Below are 12,933 nucleotides of genomic sequence, written 5' to 3' on the forward strand. Positions count from 1 at the left end.
TGGCGAACATTCAAGGGGTCCCTAAATGGAAGCATGTTCTTCCTACCCCATACATGACATTCATGAATGACTCGAGGTGCCTAAACGAAGATCTTAATCTTCTACCTCCTACTTGAAATATTGAACTTAATAATATGTAATACTTAAATATATATACACACACATTCGAACCTTTAATATTAAACTTGTGTTTATATGTTAAAGTAGTAGAATGACATCTAAGACTTAACACTCCAAATATGATTCTAATGGGCTTACTACCCATGAAATACAATATAACCCTAGTGGTTACGTAGTGTCATATAAGAGTATAAGTCAAAGATGATTATTTTGATATCATACTTTATGTTATGTTAAACTCCAAATTTATAATCTTCCGTTATACGCCAAACTCATACACCTACGTTTCCTTGTGTAGAAGGACTAGGTGCTCCAACTTAATCCATCCACCAAACGCTCGCAGGATTTCAAGTAGGAAAGCTTGCAACCACCGTGAGTATACTCGAACCCATTTTTACTTTTAAACACTTTGGGTGCAACATGTATTCTATATTAAACACACTTGACACTTGAAACTTATTTAAAACATGCTCTATCCATTTAAACATGAAACATGAAACTTGTGATACTTGAGACTATTTTGTGCTATGTGAACGTTTAATCCCTGTGTGTAGTTCCGCCTTAACAATGGTAGCGCTATAGGGGTAATGCACCTCCCCCATTTGTAGTCGAGGGGTATTGTTAGGAGGAGACATATTAACCTCCCGTGAAACTTTGGGTTAGGTACTTTAACGCATTGGAAACTTGGGCTATCACTTGGACTGCGTAAACTAGCATGGCTGAAACTATTTTATTATGTTCATGTTGGATATGAGTTTTTATTTTATTATGCTATATAAACAAACTTGTATACTCGCTCTTTGCTTTTGCATTGAAACTCTATTTTAATACATGTTGCAGGTTGATTATTGAAGTATGGATGATTGATGAAACAAGTTTAGGGTGGCTAGATACACACCTAAATTTATCTATCTTTTGTTGTTATGTTATTTGTTGAAACAATGTTGTTATTTCCTTTTGAATATTGTATAACATTTAGTTTTGAAATGAAATTTGAAATTAATTAAATATTGTCACATAGTGTTATGACGTCTCTAGCAATCTTTACACACTTCGTCTCATCCCGATGTTTCCGCCATCGGTTGGGGTGTGACAATTAAGCAATGGTAAACAAATGTTAGCAAACAGACACCTGATGAAGCTCCGCATCCGATCCGGGGTTTCAAATCCATTCCCACATCCAGTTACTTCCGATGCCCCGTCAAAAGAGGTTGGACTTTCAAATCTGGAATGTCAAACTTGAAATATTACTCAAGTTAAATATTATCATAGTAATGTCATAGGGACACTCTGCCTGTTTGGCAATCTCAAAATGCATAAGAATATAATCCCACATAATAATTTGGTGGTCCGCAGACCTGTTAAAAGGAAATAAACATATTAGCAATGCAAACATCTTTCTCATAAGAAAATTTACAGTAGAGGAACACACCTCACATGTAGAAATACACCTTAGAAAGACTAAAATTTTATATTGACCCCATATGCACTGTCAAGAAAAGTTAACAGTCCTTTTGATCTCATCAAGTAATACATACTGAAAACCTTTAAAAAAGAACTTGCATCATTCAAGTCCATGCTAAAATAATAATAATATATAATTTCTAATAAATCGATGCTCTTACATTGCATCTGAAGCTTCTTAAATTAAACAGATGTTCTTACATTGCATCATTCAGCCCATATGCCCTGTCAAAAAAAGTTAACAATCCTTTATTTCGCCCTATTCTTAAACCACAGAAACGCCATGGCCTGAATCTCTGCAAATACTCGATCGATGTTCAGCCTTTTTCTAGAAAACACTAGCTCGTTTCGGCTTTTCCAAAATCCCCAAACATGCTAGTAACCTTAACATGACCTTTGATCCCTTGTTTCTCCTTCCCAAGCCCTTCTTCACCTTCTTCCCATCCCTACACAATACAAACTCAATCTATCATCAATCAGACATGTACCACCACCATTTGGGAAACGATTGCTGTCAAATACAATAATCACTTAATATGATCAATGGTTTCTTTGTTTAGCATAGGTTCTTTTGTCTCTCATCTCTGCATGATAAAAGACTGGAATTGGTAGATCCCATGTCATCTTCTGATGAGATATACACCAATCAGAACGGCTAGTGTTCCATGTATATTTATTTTGCTAAAGATGAACATAAAATTAATAATACAACATTAAAACTGAAAACATATTCAAGGTCTTGATCATTACCATCACGCAACACCTTGTAAGCACCAACCTTGAATTCATTACTCAGCATGTTTTGTCGGAGTTGTGCTTATTTGCTCTGGGAATAGGTGATGTTGACGTTCTTCCCTGGTCAGTGGCTTAATATGTAAATGGTTTCTTACAAGGCCATCATATAGTCTAGTCTGAGTAAAAGTATATGCTATAGAAAGCACATAACGATCAAGATGATTGATCTCAAGTGAAGAAATTGTCATTCCACCAGCTATATGTTTTTATATTGCTGATTCAACTTCCTCTTTCACCTATAAACACAATATATTATCAACATTACTATAGATAAATAAAACATATTATAACAAAAAGTTGAAAAGACTAATATGCCTTTAATGGGTTGTAATTATTTACCTAATTGACAGTGAATGCCTTGCTTCCTGATACACGCCTTCTTCTCCCATGACAGCCCAATATACCACCAAGAACTCCCAAATTCGGTTCCATGACAGTCGACTATATCACCAAGAACCCCCAAAATCAGAGCCCGAGAGAATTAAGAGAGGAAATTGAATGATTCGGGATTTGAGAAGAGGTTTTTTGTTCGAGGTGATCGAACAAAGAAGACATATCGGAACTCTGCTACATCAAATGTGAAAATTAGGTCAAATTAGATCAAATCACAACAATATTTGATAGATTTGAACAGACTACTTCATTGATTCCCACTAACCTTTCAACACAACCTTCAACCATACATAACTAGAGCAGGGGTGGTGGGATTTAATACCAACCAGGTGAAAAGAATCAATCAATCGATTGATGAGATGATTAGATTGAACTTACAGTGATGTTGAGATTTGAGAGAGGAAATCAATTAATCAACTCCTCCACTCCTTCCCCATTTTAATCATCATCTTCAATTGGGGTCATCCTTGCCAACGGAATCAAACCTAATAAACCGTAATAAAAAAAATATAACAAAGTGAGGATGTGAGTGTTTTACTGAATTTCCTGTTTTGACGTATCCTAAATACCCACATGACATAATTCAACACAACCAGTGCAATAATCGTAATTCGTAAGCAATCTGAAAATGATGTAAATATACATATTGGGATTAAGGATCGTACCAATTCTTGCTCTAGTCTACTGATTTTCACATTCTGCTTCATTTGATATCCTTTCATCACTTTAAATTATTGTATTAACTTCACACGATCGCCAATTAGTAAAAAAATCAAACGAAAAATAGAAAAATTGCTTGGAGAGATAAGCGTTGAAAACATAATCTTACCTTAGCCACCATGGAAGATTGAAGAAGATGAGCGTGGGAACGATTTCTGGGATGCTTCTGTAATAAAAAAACACAATATGATTGAGGATGTGAGAGGGGTTTACAACATAAGTTTATATAGGGGAAAATGGAGGAGAGAAACATCAGCAAACTGCCATTAACATGGTGAGAAAATGAGGGAGCGTACCCATGTTCTTAAACTCCTGATATTCAGGTAACCGCCCAACTAACTAACAACCTCTGTTGCTAACCCCTGTTAACTAACAACCTCTGTTGCTGATCCACTGTTAGCTAACCACCTCTGCTGCTAATCCACTGTTATTAACAACCTTTGTTGTTGATCCACTGTTAACTAACCACCTCTGCTGCTAATCCACTGTTATTAACAACCTCTGTTGCTAACCCCTGTTAACTAACAAACTCTGTTGCTGATCCACTGTTAGCTAACCACCTCTGCTGCTAATCCACTGTTATTAACAACCTCTGTTGTTCATCCACTGTTGATGGATCCACTGATTCCTAACAACATCTTCTAAACCACTGATCATTTACCCGTATCACTCCCCTTCCCGGAATTCCCAAACCCGCTAACCGCAGCATTCCACCAGGAACAATTCGACTCGACAAACCCCCTTCCGAAACCCCTCTTCGCCCTCCGAAACCCCTCGAATCCCCACACAGAAAACATAAGAATCATAAAACAAAGAGAATTTTAACAATTGCTCCACTTGATCATATGTAGCATTTCATCAAACACCTAGAAGACATCACATCAAATATAAAAATTAACAAATAAACTTATAATCTCATATTTTGTGTACCTTGAATAAGAAATTAACAAATAAACTTATCAAATATCCTTACCAGATGGATAATCCATTCACAAAAATTAACACAATCCATTCACAAAAGTTAACACAATCCATTCACAAAAATAGACGGAAATATCAAAAACCAGTGTCGAGGAGTGAACAGAAGTAGAAAAAATCACATACCTTGAGAAATCTACAAAAAAAATCGACACTGGGGAGTGAGGTATGAACGAAAGAATCGCTTGAATGAAAACCTAGAAAAAGAAAATCGGTGATTAGATTAAAGATGAAATTCAATTTGAAAATTCGTAATTTGCTTGAATGGAAACACTTACGCGATGAAGGGACCTGTTGCAGAACATCCTCAACCCCAATTTGAAACCCTAATTTGCAATTTAAATAGGTATTCACAGAAGTGAGTACCAATTCAACTGAGTGGCGAGCATGATGAACTACATGGCTGCAAAATCACGGTTGCTTCAATGGTAGAAACTATCAATTTCTACCACGAGCCCTCCGAATTTTACCCCGCCAAGAGTTGACGATAAAGCAATGATTCAACAAACGAAGAATGATTCTTCAGAAGTATGAAAAGGGAAGGGAGTTTTATTGGGATAAAGCAATGATTCAACACCGCAATTGAATTGATATGTTCCATCTTACTGATTTGGATTTGTGATTGTATCCATTATAACCAGCAATCGAAATCAGAGAAATTTTAAAAAGAAGAGGATTTGAAAGTGAAGGTGAAGGAGTTTATATTGATAATTTTAGGGGCAACGGTTGAGGGAGTGTACCCAAGTAGCGAAAAACATGCAGAAAACATAGGAAACTTCAACTGACGTTGAAAAAAAAAAACTGCCATTTTTTTTAGTAAAGAATCGATACATACACAAAAAGAAATACCTCCTCAACAACTTTTTCCATTAGCCATTCTGATATTTTAGTAATATCCACTGTTAGTAGTATCCACTATTATGATATGTTAGTAATATCCACTGTTATGTAGTAATATCAGTGGATAGCTAGTAAGTAGTGGATAGTTAGTAAAGGGGGGTTATCAGTGGATAGTTAGTACATCAGTGGATAGCTACTAAGCAGTGGATTGTTAGTAAAGGGAGGTTATAAGATCACTAACCTAGTGACATCAAGTTTCTGATCAGATTCAACAGCAGTAGCTTCAAAACCATCAATGCCACCCCTATAACTTATCACTGGCTCTCCTTCAACTGTCACGATATAAACCTCAGGTTTTGCAAAAATAAGGAACCATACAGAACCAAAAGCATGAACATATATTCAACATTTATCATCACCGTCATTGTCGTCATCTCCTTATTGATCCACTTATCACCAAATCTGTTTCCAATCAACCAACTTCAAATTAAATCACATGATTCAACATAACTAACTCCCTTCAACTTCAACACAAATATATTATCACAACACACATTCGCAAGCCCCTGTGAGTACACGCTCGTTCATGACTATTATTATTCAAACGTGTAAATAGGGATGCTAAACGGGTCATGTTGACGGGTTCAACCCGAACCGAGCCCGAAAATTTTAGATGAACCCGAACCTGAAAATTAATCGTGTCATACATATGAACCCGAACATGACCCGTTCAACCCGAATTTTGTTAGTTTTTTATTTTTTTTCAGCAAATTAATATATTAAAATTTACTTAAAAAAACAAAATGTATATTACACCCCTACGTGTAAACGAAAAGCGAAAAGCAATGGCTTACCATTCTAAGCTCCTCTGGAGTTATATATCCATCCCCGTCAACATCAAATTTCTCAAAAGCTGACGGTGATAAATGTAGCCATTTTTCCGAGTCTTGATCTTCCAACTGATGAACATGAAGAGTGGCTGCAACAAATTCCATGAAGTCAACAAACCCGTCTTTGTTACTATCCATCTAACATGTTTAATATGTAGCTCAGATAGAGACATACCAATAAACAAAACAAAGATAAGATGAACTGACATGTTTAATAAGAAAATTATTTTCTAATTAGTAGTACCTGGATGTCGATGTCAACATCTTTCATCTTGTGAGTGACTCTAGAAAGATTATCCATAGTTGATCTTCATTCAGCCAGACATTCAGAATCGCCCACATCTTGTCTTCGAATTTGGCTTGTGAGTTCATGTAATCATGAACTTTATTCTCAATCTGCAACGAACCCACATCAAGAAATTTATTAAAACAGTAAATTAACAAAATTAATTGTGACTGTTTTGACAACACAAATCAAGAATACTCAACAAAACTAACCCGGATTTGTGACAGTCCACATCAAGAAAACAGAGGGTTAAGGATTCTACAAATTGCTATAAACTGAGATTTTGTTCATCAATCAGATTCATCTCAAATTTCCTGATAATCAAGATGTCAATCAGAAAACATCACCATTTATTAGTCAAACAAACGAATCGCCAAATCTAATTACCAAGAACCCTATATGCAAAATTAAGTTTAATGAATTCCAAACATAATCAGAAGGAGATTTAACTTACCCATGTACGATAATGAAGCCATATGATGGCCTTTTGATCTCCTTTTCGCTCCCAGAACCGTTAGCCAGCAAGATCAATATCCACCCTTGTTGCTCCATACTACACACATGCAGGGGCGGACCCACATTGGTGCCACCGGGGTCCCCGGACCCCAATCTTTTAAAAAAAAATAGTAGATTCGGTATATTAAATTGTATATGGACCCCATAAATACAATTAGGTGGACACCATAGAAATAAAAAGAAAGCTGGTGTAGTGGTAAATCTCCCTCTTTTCCACCAAGAGGTCATGGGTTCAATCCTTGATAAGCCCATTTTTCTTATTTTTTTTTAAATCTAGTTCAAACCTCACTTTAACTCGACCCGAACGAGGACCGACCCGAAAATGGACCCCATTGAAATAAAATTCTGGGTCCGCCACTGCACCCATGAGATGAATAATAAAAACACAATATTAGTTTATGTAGTACCAAGATATTGAAGTTGATGGTTATAATATAGGATCCAACAATTCTCAAAATGGTATTAAAAAAACACAATGAAATGCTATTAAAAAAACACAATGAAATTGATCAGGCAGCCACTTTCTTAGAAATTTTGACCCGTTTAAGAGGCAGCTTTGACCCTGAATTTGAAATAAACACAAAATCATCTTCAACTTCAAAACACAATATATGAAATAACACATATAAAATGGGAAGCAATTAATCAAACACCAGGTTGGCAGTTTGAATAGATATTCACGGAAGTGAACTGAGTGGTGAGCATGGTGAACGCCATGGCTGCAAAATCACGGTTGCTTCAATGGTAGAAACAATTTCCACCACGAGCCTTCCGGATTTTACCCCGCCAAGAGTTGTATGTGAAATTGCGAACCCTAAATTCTAAAGCGAAGTTACCAAAAAAAAATACGAAACTGACAGTACCTGAGGTTGAGATTTCGCTTCTAGGGTTTCCTTATGTGAAGAAGCAGCGAAGTCAAGTGGGAAGCAGTATCGATTGATTGGATTGGCTGAGGTTGAGATTCATCAGCAACGACATGATAATCACTTCTAGAAACGCCGCAATTGAATTGATATGTTTCATCTTGTTGATCTGGGTTTATTGATTTGGATTTGTGATTGTATCAATTATATAACCAGCAATTGAATCAGAGAAATTTTAGAGAGAGAAAGAAAGAAGAGGATTTAAGGTGAAGGTGGAAGTGAGTTTATATTGATAATTTTAGGGGCAACGGTTGAGGGAGCGTACGCAAGAAATATACAGAAAACACAGGAAAAATTAACTAGTGTTGAAAAGAAAAAAAGTGCCAAATTTTTTGGGTTTGAACGGATGAGATTAAGGTGCTGTTTGTTTTTTCTGTAGGAAAAGGTCTGCAGTCTGCGGACCATATCTGCAGGCATCTGCAGAAGAAGAGGTGGACCAAATGTCTGCAGTCTGCAAGGAGAAGAGGGTTTGTTTTTTTTTTATATAAAACCTCTTCACACACACATTACACACACAACACACACACCAGACTTCTATGCTTTCACCACTGCCACCACCGCCACCACCGTCACCACCGCCACCACCGTCACCACTACACCACCGCCCTTCACCGTCTCTCTCTCCTCTCACAGATCTCTCTCTCCTCCCTCGATCTCTCTCTCTGCCTTCATCACCACCACTGCCTTACACCACAACCAACAACCACTACACCACAGCCACCACCGTCACCACTCTTCTCTCTCTGTCGATCATCTGTTCCAGCGACCAAGAAAGGGAGTCGGCCCCTGATTTTTCATCTCCGACACAACCCTCACTGGTAAGTTGCTGATGAGCAGCGGGTTCGAGTCTCACCGGTAAGTTGCTGTTAATGTTCATTGATTCGATTTGGGGGTTTTAGTTTGTGGATTTGGGGTTTTAGTTTGTGGATTTGGGGGTTTTAGTTTGTGGATTTGGGGGGTTTTATTCGATTTGGTGGCGGAGCAGGGGTGGGAGGTGGTGGCGGAGTGGAGGTGGTGGCAGGGGGGGTGGTGGCAGGGGAGGTGGTGTCTGGAGGGAGAAGAGGAGAAGGTGAGAAGAGGTTAGAAGACATATGTCAATGTCTGTGCCAAGAAGAGGTCTCGCAGACCTTTTTTAATGAAAGGTCTGCGAGAAAACAAACAATCTGCGGACTCCAAACGTCTGCCCGCGTCTGCGCGGCGCAGACATAAGTGGCCAGAAGTATTTCTGGCCAAAAAACAAACAGAACCTAAATCTTGAAGGTAATCGCCTGAATTATTACGGTCAGGATCTAGTAAAACGTGGGTTTGACTGGCGGTTTATTAGCGGCGAACAATATATTAATAATATTGTTTACCAAATAATAAAATACATCATTTATTACACGAGTTGAATAAATGTAATTTTATATATCAAATAATAAAAAAGTCACATCTTTAAAAATATGTGTATTAAACGGGTTGAATAAATGTAATTTTCTATACTAAATAAAAAATATATATATCCTTAAAAAACCTCGTGTATTGTACGAAATAAATAAATCTAATCTTATATATCAACCAATAAAAAGTTATATCTTAAAAACCTCATGTATTACACGGGTCGAATAAATGTAATTTTATATAATAATTAATCTATAATTAATTAGAAGAGATTAAACTAAATAATAATTATCCATAAGATATTAAATTAAATAATATTTAGTAAGAGGGTTATCTATAACTAATTAAAATAAATTAAACTCAAATAATAATTATCCATAAGAAATGGCTTAATATGATGACAAGTGTCCTCAAAATGGTTTCTTTTATTATATAGCAAAGATAGGTGTGTGTGAGAAGGAGGGCCAGCTTGAACGTCCATGGTGCGACGCTGAGGATGACAACAGGCCGTTGAAAGTAGTGTTTGGGACGACGCCGGGCCTGGACATGGTGCCCTTATCTTAGTGGGATAAGTAATAATTGCTACATTATCATTTATCTAATTTTGTTATATGTATAATATTGAGTTAGTTAAAAATTCTGCTCCGATTATTCAGGTAAAAGTGGCATGAACTTATTCTTTCGATAGTGAGTTTTTTCATACTAGGTTAATTCATTTTAATCAAAACTACGTCGTTTTGATAGGTTTCGCATCTAAGTTAGGGGTTATTTGTTTAGCTCTTAATGGGCCTCTTAATGGCTCGGACCTCTTACTGGTTCAGTACTTAATGGTTTAGACTGTTTGTTTCGAGCAGATATCTGAATGGTTCAGACATTTATCTCTGAATGGTTAAACATTATACTGAGTTTGAATGGTTAAGACATCTAATCTGAATTGGTCAAACATTTGCCTCGAAACGGTTAAGTATTGTACTGGTTCTTAATGGTTCAAACCTCTTACTGGTTCAGCACTTAATAGTTACCTCTTACTGGTTCAACACTTAACCATTCAGAAGTTGTCAAACAACCACTTAGATGCATAAGGCTAAATGGTAGTTGGGACATGATTTGCCACATAAGAACATGAATGGAAGGTTATACCATCCTCTTCCCTAATCCACCATGGTTTGCATGAATTAAACCATGGCAACTATGGTCTCCTTTCCATTTTTCAAGTAATCATTTCCTTTTTCTTTAAACAAAGATAAATTAAAATAAATAAGGGGATAGTGGTTTGGGTCATGACCACACCCTTAGGCCTTAGGGTAGTGGTTTTGGATTATGGATTAGAGCTAGGTGACATGACACTGATGTTAATGGTCATGGTGGTCATGAGTGTCATGACCACACCCTATGCTAAAGGGTGTGAGGGCATGGGTTTGATCATCAATCGTCACGTAGGACCATTAATGGATTGCTACACCACCCCCTTGCCTCGTCCACCGTGGTTGGCATGGATTAAACCATGATAACCATGAGTCTCCTTTCCTTTTTCAATATTTCCTTTTCCTTTTCACATAAATAAATTAAAGTAAGAGAAAGTGGTTTGGGTCATAACCACACCCTTAGGATAATGGTTTTGGTTGATAGATTAGAAATGGGTGACCTGACGATGATATAGAGGGTCATGATGACTATGTGAGTCATGACTACACCCTATAGTCTAATAGTCCCATATTCACTTTCTCCATTTATTTTATACTTAAGATATTTATCTTTATAAATATTATAATCTAAGGCCATTTTGATTGAGTTAAAAGATATACATTTATTATTTATTATTTTCATATTATAATTGTGAGAAAATATTTATTATTATATATAATATTAAAATTAAACTCGCAAAAAGTATTAAAATTGAGGATAGAATTAAAAACATACAAGTTTATCATTTTTATATTAAAATTGTGAGAATATGTTTATTATTATATATAATGTTGTTTTTCGTTGTCTTAGGTGCTGTTTGTTTTTGCGGACAAAAACTATCTGCAGTCTGATTTCAGCTGATTTTATGTCTGCAACTGAAGATGTGGTCTAAAGGTCTGCAAGCTGAAAATATAATACTGTTTGTTTTATAAACTGGATATCATCTGTATAACAAAAAAACCATAATACAACCACCACCTCTACAATAATTCTCTCAATCACAATTACACTGCCAATATTCCAAACAGTACACCTAATCTAAGAAAATAACAGTTCCTACAACAAATTTAGTAACCTACAATTTAAACCTAAAAATCAAAAACCGTCTAGATATCAAAATCAACTGCAATCGATAACACATGCCACTTTCTCTCTCTAAAACCTGACCGGACTCCGGCTGGTGAAACCGGCGGAGCCGGTGATGTTATTGATGATGATGATGAAGATAGTCATGGTGGCGGCACACGGTGGCGAACGTCGGTGATGTTATTGATGATGATGAAGACAGGAGAGCGAGAGAGAACGAAGGAGGAAGAAGGGGTGGCGCCGCCGCTGCGGCGGCTGTGATGGAGCCGGTGACGACCGATGACCAGTTTGGAGCGACGGCGGGGACAATCAAACATCGGCAGTCGCATTTACCTCCGGTAAGCACCTGGGTCATCCCACTTTCAATGGTGGTGGTACCGTCGCCGGAGTCCGGCGACTCGATCTGAGGGAGAAGAGGGGAATCGAGAGGTGGATGAGGGGAGTGTATAAGGTCTAGGTCTTCATTTGTGTTAAGGTTTTTGTTTTGGTACTTGTGAAGATGTTTTAAGCAAGGGATCCGTAGCTTATTTTTTACGATGAAAAAAAAGCTGAGTTCAGATCTGTTTAAAGAAAAAAAAAACAAACAGTCTTCAAGGCCTTACGTCTGCCCGCCTGCAGACATAGGCTCTTTGCAGACGTTTTAAGCAAAAACAAACAGCACCTTAGCTATAAAACGGAATCTTTGTAGCATACAGTACTTTTAAGAGAGAATTCAGAAGGTTTATAACATCTGTTATCATTTAACACCAAAATATGTAAACAGTCTCAGCATACCATATTTTTAGTTGCGCCAAAAACACCATTATAGAAGTTTGTTTTGTATATATTCATTCCTCCCAAATTTTAAAATTCACTTATCACTTTCCTTGAATTTTAAAAGTTCCTTTAAAAATTATTGTTAACTAGCAATAAGACCCGCACGCGTTGCAGCGCGTGTACATCGCAAACGTCGAATGAATTAGTTCAAACGTTATGTGATGCGTTAATCATATGAAAACACGCGTTTCGACATATTTGATTGAACTCAATGTAACTTATATAAGCATTGCGATTAGATCAAAACATAAAGTAAATCGAATTTATACCGTACAATAATAACGTATTATATGTGACTCGAGTCATACATAGAAAATGTAACGTGTATAACGGAAAAGCTGACACATATAATCAAAAGAGATTAATTAGATCTTTTGAAAAGGGGAAAAAAGAAGCCACAATTTGACTCCACTCGGTTCGAAACAAAATTTACAAAACATTCATAAAATTAACCACGAAAACATTTTATATTTGACCTTGCTCGTTTCCCAAAAAAGTTTACGACAAAACATACACCAACTCGAATTTATACCAAAACGCA

At 36.7% G+C, this 12,933-nt stretch overlaps 1 long non-coding RNA gene across 21 annotated transcripts; it reads right to left on the reverse strand.

Moving 5' to 3' along the window:
• Window positions 1–1,096: 1,096 nt before the first annotated feature.
• On the reverse strand, window positions 1,097–8,205 carry LOC110912522. 21 transcript variants are annotated; one of them, XR_004883943.1, is made up of 16 exons: window positions 7,866–8,204; window positions 6,941–7,096; window positions 6,699–6,800; window positions 6,445–6,596; window positions 6,165–6,289; window positions 5,718–5,772; window positions 5,552–5,642; window positions 4,749–4,796; window positions 4,597–4,667; window positions 3,789–4,358; window positions 3,438–3,658; window positions 3,038–3,257; window positions 2,719–2,943; window positions 2,335–2,615; window positions 1,553–2,030; window positions 1,097–1,478 (listed from the first exon to the last, which is right to left on the reverse strand). It is a non-coding gene; the product is annotated as an uncharacterized LOC110912522 (long non-coding RNA). The 21 variants fall into 21 exon arrangements; XR_004883940.1 differs by having other exon boundaries at window positions 5,730–5,772; window positions 7,866–8,203; XR_004883941.1 differs by having other exon boundaries at window positions 3,789–3,930; window positions 4,083–4,358; window positions 4,749–5,772; window positions 7,866–8,205.
• Between the last annotated feature and the right edge of the window lie 4,728 nt (window positions 8,206–12,933).

The sequence above is a fragment of the Helianthus annuus genome, chromosome 16 (genome assembly GCF_002127325.2).
Source record: "Helianthus annuus cultivar XRQ/B chromosome 16, HanXRQr2.0-SUNRISE, whole genome shotgun sequence".
Lineage (NCBI taxonomy): Eukaryota > Viridiplantae > Streptophyta > Magnoliopsida > Asterales > Asteraceae > Helianthus > Helianthus annuus.